Genomic DNA, 6,864 nt, shown 5'->3' on the forward strand with positions numbered 1-6,864 from the left:
TTGTATTCGTACTGTTGCCTCCTTAATCATCGACAAAGACTTCATTGGCTTATACGAGACCCCCGACACTGAATCACAAACTGTTTAGTATTTTAAAAGACACGTTTGCTCATCTTGATTGGTCAATGGATAACTTAAGAGGACAGTACCTCGAATATGAGAGCTAATTTCAAAGGACTAAAAAAGTTAGTTTTGGATAAAGAACCAGAAGTACGTTATGTGCACTGCACTGCTCACAGTTTAGATTTGGCAGTTGTAGACAGTCTCTGCCATCTTACATCTATGAGGGATATTACGGCTTTAGCCAAGGGCTTAATAAACACCGTAAGGAAATCCAACAAAAGGATGGGACTTTTCAGAAGCATACGCTGTGAGAGCGCTTACGACCCCCATTGGCTGACTCTGTGGACTATGCGAGCTAGTAGTATCTTGAGAATATTGAAAACCTTTGAAGAACTTCTAGAGTTTTTTTGAAACATTTTCTGCAGAGGGCAAAATAGAGGCAGGTCACAAATGTGCAGCTACCTTGAGTCAATGTTACAATTCAAGACTTATTTCTTTTTACAACTTTATTACCATGCAATGAACTAAGTAGAGGATGTCAATGAAAAAAATTCAATGCCCTCATCTAAGTGTTGCCGATGGGGAAAAAAATGTATGAGGGGTTGATTTGTATGTTGAATGGAAGGCGTGATAGTTTTGAACATTTCTGGAAATTGTGTTTAAAAGAAAAACATTCACGAGTTGATGATCCTTCACTTCCTCGGAATCGACGTATACCAAAGAAGTATGAAAACAACAAAGCCAGCTAACCACACACTTTCAAAACCCCAAAGGAATACTACAAAGCTATTTACATTGGAGTTTGTGAAACGGTGCAGTTTTGCATTACTGAGCGGTTTGCTTCAACTGGACTCACACAGTTCATCGCAATTGAACAAGAGTGCTTGCTTTTAGTAAACAGAGGTGAAACACATTTGGAAAAATTAACTGAGTTTTTCAAAAATGTCCTAGACATTGAGAGACTGCGCTTACACTTGAATATGTTAGCTGATACCGCTAATAAAAAACAAATGGTCTTAAAAAAACATGCATGATGTAAGAAAGTACATTACACAAGACCCTGCAATTGGAGAAATGTTATGTGAAGTAGTGAAATGCATTAAGCTTCTCCAAGTACTTCCAATCACGACAGCAACAGCAGAACGGTCATTTAGCGCCCTTAAACGTATGGTCATATCTCCGGTCAACAATGGGGCAAGCGATTGAACGACTTGGCTGATCCTCATGCCCATCGTGGTTTGGATGAATTGGATATCCGACCAGTCATCAACGAATTCATATTCAGTAATCCAGTCAGACAGTCGACATTTGCACCTTTCTAAAGACAATCTAGCCCTAATAATAGCATTTAGAGCAATAATAAAAATCTTTATAAAATAGAGATTTAAATACATAAATAATGTTAATTTTTCAATTTCGAAATATTAGTACTAGTTTAGTACTGTATTACTATATTACTATAGTACTGTACTAGTTATTTTCAAATACTTAAATATTTTTAGGGTGTAAGACCCAATCAAAACCTGCTATTTACATACTTTTTGACTGAAACTATTAGGCATACTGTATTAACTTTATCAACTGTATTCAAGCATTAACTTCGAGATATTGTTTTTATTTAATGAACCCTGAGTCTTATTCAAAGTAAACTTAAATTAGCTATTTCACTTATTAATCTAAGTGCTATTACTGTGCAACAGCAATATTTCATGTTTTATTCTTTTAATTAGTTTAGGATTTATTTAAATATAATTACAGTCTTTTCAGAGCTATATATTCACTGCTCTGTAATAGTCTATAAGCATAATTATTACTGTAAATTAAATTAGATTTTTACAAAAATACCGAACATGTGTATGTCTTGCTTCTTTTTTCAAAGCCAAAAGTGTGTCAGTTTTTGTCGAGTTTCCCGGAGTGTCGAGTTATCTAAGAGTCCAGTTTTCGGGGTTCTAGTGTTGATCATATGACTAAAATGCTTTGAAAAAACTTTAAAACTCACTATTTTTCAATTAAAACACAGTATGCCACCCCCCCCCCCCCCCCCAATGTTTTTTATAAGTCGGCGTCCCTGGTTTCAAGGTACATAGATGAAGAAATATGGCTAGCACGAAGCAGAGCTACCAACAATAATTCACAAGATGAAGGAGGGAAACATAGATGAGGCAACAACAGCTCTGGACGACAATCATGCATCACACACGACATTATCATGCACAACAGCACTAAAGTAACCAGATTCAAACGCACTGCGAAGTCATCGAACGACAGAAGACGGCCTCTCCACACTGCCAGGGAATACGGAAATGATGCGCTAGCAATGCACTCTGAAGAACGTCGGAAATAGAAATGCCACTGAAAAAACTGAAGATAACATATGATATCCTCGCAGAAGAGAAATTAATTGCTGAGAGAGAAACGAAACCATACAATCTCAAAGTCCTGAAACAAGCTGGAATCAAACCCCCTCAGTATAAATGGAGAAATGGCTGACTACACTTCAATAGCCTCCCTGGAGAGGGGAACGAACTATCAGAGTGTTTCACCCTGTACATGGCAAAAATGCAAGTCGTGGAGCTAATTACAGCTGATGAAGTCACCCATCTTACAACAAGTGCAAAGAATAACAAGGCAGCCAGGCTAGATGGAATATATGTGGAACACCTCAAGCATACAATCCAAGACCTGGCAGAACCTAGTATGCCTTTTCAACGAATACCTCAGCAACGACTCCATCCCACAACGGTGGATGGACACACTTATAATCGCGTGGGAATATCAGCCCCAGCGATAGTTTCCACGATGGTGTGGAGTATCTGACACCAACATTAGTAAGACAGTTCGGTCTGGAACCTGATGTAATGTGATTGTGTTTTATTGTATTGTCCTCTGTGTTAATAAACGTGAGTTACACTATATTGTGTTGTCTACATTTATGGTATGCATCTGTAAACTGGTTTAGGAAATCTGCACATTGGTGACCCATGACTATCACGACAACCTCACCAGCAGCACTTTTCCTTCCATTCCAAGTTCATATGCACTAACAATGCAGCCATTTTAAACTATACTTGTTATACCAACTGCTTCATGTGACCATGTATCATGGATTCTGTCGACTGATGTGCATTGCCAGTATTAACAGTGCTTTAATCGACAAAGTGATGAAATCTGAACCCTGGATTATTATGCATGCATCCATGCACAAAATATTATCTCCAGACGTGCCACAACATTGGCTGCCATCAAGCGACCTACTATTTGGCTTGGCGCAAGATTCAGATCCACATACTTCAATTTCGGATTCCAGTTCTCTACTTGCATACATTATGACCATTTCTTTGACAACTGCAATACCCATACCAGACACATCACCACTGCCATTCAACAACATGGCGACCATGCATGATGAAACACACCAGTCTATGCAGTACCTGGACATCATTATGGAATCTACGCCGTTCCATGAGTGCTTCACGAGACTTTCTGCAAAATAATGTTTTGCATTTCTTCGGTGGTATAACCACATTCAAACTGTACATTTTCAAGGGACTGCTCCTTAAACCAAGCTATCAGAACAAACTACCTGTGGTTTGCGACAGTGGAATATGTATTTTCATCACAGGAATTCTTGATGACAACTCCAGTTTCATGACCTTGATCTATCACCTGGCTAAACGTGCTGACGTCAGTGGGGTCATACTCACACCCCTGTGCACCACAAATATACAATTGCCAAATTAGCCTCCCTTCAGTGCTATCTCGCACCACAGAACAACAGCTTTGACTATCTATCTGCCGGCCGGAGTAACCGAGCAGTTCTAGGTGCTTTAGTCTGGAACCGCGCGACCACTACGGTTGCAGGTTCGAATCCTGCCTCGGGCATGGATGTATGTGATGTCCTTATATTAGTTAGGTTTAAGTAGTTCTAAGTTCTAGGGGACTGACAACCTCAGATGTTAAGTCCCATAGTGCTCAGAGCCATTTCAACCACTTTTTTGAGTAACTGTCTACTACGATGACCAACTCGCCAATAAGACTCCACCTCAGTTGTGGAACCACCTAAGAACGTCACTCGAGATGAATCTCGTAACAGATACTACATAATGGATGCTTTTGATTGTCCAACTTCTGCCTCAGCTACTACTTGCTATGGTTACACATGAAGCAGAACTGCTCACAGATAGCATGTTTACTGTGCTGCAGTGTAGACAGTGCATTAATTACCAGGACACTTCCCCCATGCAGAGTGTTAGATCTTGGCCTACTGCCTCAAACACAACATTAGTCTGACCAGAGCCAATGACAACCGACAATGACTTCATCTCCAGCATGGGCACCAACCTGCAGTCTGCACTCAACACCACTCCGGCAACTGGCAACAATAAACTGACCATCACTGTTGCCTCTGTGTCACACCCCTGTTGGTACGATGTCCTGTCTGGTGACACCGCACGCAACTGCTGGTCTCCCTGTAGTAAATTTTAAATACAGGCCACCATAGGCCTATCAGTGCATGCCGTCTCATCAAGTCACCTTAACCTGGGCCTTGTGGGACGCACGTTCTCCATGCTGGCCAGCCTGATGGTCGGAAGACTGTTTTCGATCACTATTCATGCATGTACTTCCTCGTAGACTCTAGATTAGATGTTAGCACCATACCGAAGGGCATGTTTACACTGCACACCGAGGCAACTGGGTTACTGCTCCATGCTACCAGCAATTCTCCAATGTCTGTGTATGAAAGTGTACATCATGTTTTACAACTCACTGTCAGCATGGATCCCAGCGCCCATGAACCTTCACTGATGTAAGTGAACTGGTGTTGGGAATCGACTTTCTCTGATCTATTCACCTCTTCCTGGACCTGAATCATACAGCACTTTTACACAACACAACCTGTCTTCTCATTCTGGTGATTTTTGCTTCGACTCCACGTCCCTGACATACACTACTTCATGTTCAACTGGGCTACATAGTCACGACGACGATGCATGCTCTGTCATGAAAGAATGTGTTATGGTCATGGATGCTACCCGTAGCACTCATACATGCATGCAAGTTGTATGAGAGGCTCTCGACTACCCCTATGATTTGCCACCCCCACATATGACCAACATGACTTGTCTCCACCTCAGACAACTATGCCACCAACATTCTTGACCACACCACATTACATCACGCACAGGTTAAAACAGCATCTACTGCACTGGTTCCCACAGAGTTGCCCATGTGTACCACCTACCACACATGAGCAAACATTCAGCAGTGTGCCATCCAAAACAGTACAATGAACTGTATTCTCGTGACTCCCAGATATCCATTTCACCACGAATCACACCGCCTGGCTCTGACTAGTCTACAGGCAGGAAAAGTGGCAGTCTAACTGCTACAGTTAGGTATAGTGCAATCTATGGACAGCTTCCAGGTCTCACCTATCAAACTAGTTCCAGAGGAGGATAGTTCTGTTAGTCTGTGCGGATTAGAGATGCACAACAGTTACCCTGTCCCTAACACTCAAGACTTTACACATTCTCTCACAGGTGTGGCAGTATGTAATGTCATTAATTTCAGAAAGGCCTATCTTCAAATACGTATGCATCCAGACGACATTTCTAAGATGGCTATCATACACCTTTTTCGGCCTCCGAGTTTCTTTTCATGCCCTATGGATTGAAGTGTGATGTCTGTGTCTGTGAAAGATATCTACCACACAAGCTTTCATTGATACATTGGTTGTACAGAATCCTCTCAGTTCAGTCCACTGTGCCACTGCTGCATTATCTGCCATCATGCAATTGCATATGACCCACAGAATAATGTGCTCATAGAGAGTTGTGAAGAACTGAGGCAACTTCTCAGGAACATCCTTAACATCAATGCATTGAGTCCATGTCTGAACAAACAGACCATACCTGACAGTTATCACTTCCACAGACTTATCATGGTGTATTAAATTTTCTAGACATCCTTAACTTTTGCTGCACTTACCTGCTGCAGTGACTGTTCATGCTCCCCAATGAAGGATGTCAACCCACAATACTTTTGCTACCTTGATCTAATTGTGTAACATGACAATGGATGTCTATCATTTACATGGAGCCAACAAGACCGAATACCTATCGCACATCAGTGTACTTTCACTTCATCTTGACCACGCCAAGTTGGTGGATGAACAAGACCATGAGCATCCCTCATAGACCTACTCAACCCTGACACCCCTAATTTATGCATCAAACAATGAGAGATTCTCATCACTGATCCCTGAATTCTCTGTGCTGTCTCCCAGAACAGAATATGACATCTCATCCCACCCATCCATGCACCACCTGATCTTTGACCAGCTTCACAACCTGGCTCACCCAGATGTTCAACCAAAGGTATGGCTCATAGCTGAATGCTGCTTTCAGCCGAATGTCCAATGCGATTGCTGCACCTGGTCACAAGCTATCTTGGCTTGCCAGTGTAGCATGGTTGGCTGCCATGCACAGCCTCCCCTTTTCTTTTTCTATATAACATGAACTCAATTCCACCACATTCACCTTGACCTCATTGGCTCCTCCCTGCCATCTAAAGGCTACAAATATTTACTGTTGACAACTGATTGAGTTTCACACTAGGTTGAATTTGTGTCTGTGAAAGACATCACAGTGGTAATCTACTAAAGTTTTCATTGATGCGTGGATATGTTGCTTCAGTTGTACAGAAACTGTTACCACAGACCAAGAGAGGCAATTTAAATCCTCTGTTTGATCTGCTCTGTAATTGTACAATTGCATACAACCCACAGAATAGTGGGCTCAC

Source organism: Schistocerca cancellata, chromosome 3 (assembly GCF_023864275.1).
Source record: "Schistocerca cancellata isolate TAMUIC-IGC-003103 chromosome 3, iqSchCanc2.1, whole genome shotgun sequence".
Lineage (NCBI taxonomy): Eukaryota > Metazoa > Arthropoda > Insecta > Orthoptera > Acrididae > Schistocerca > Schistocerca cancellata.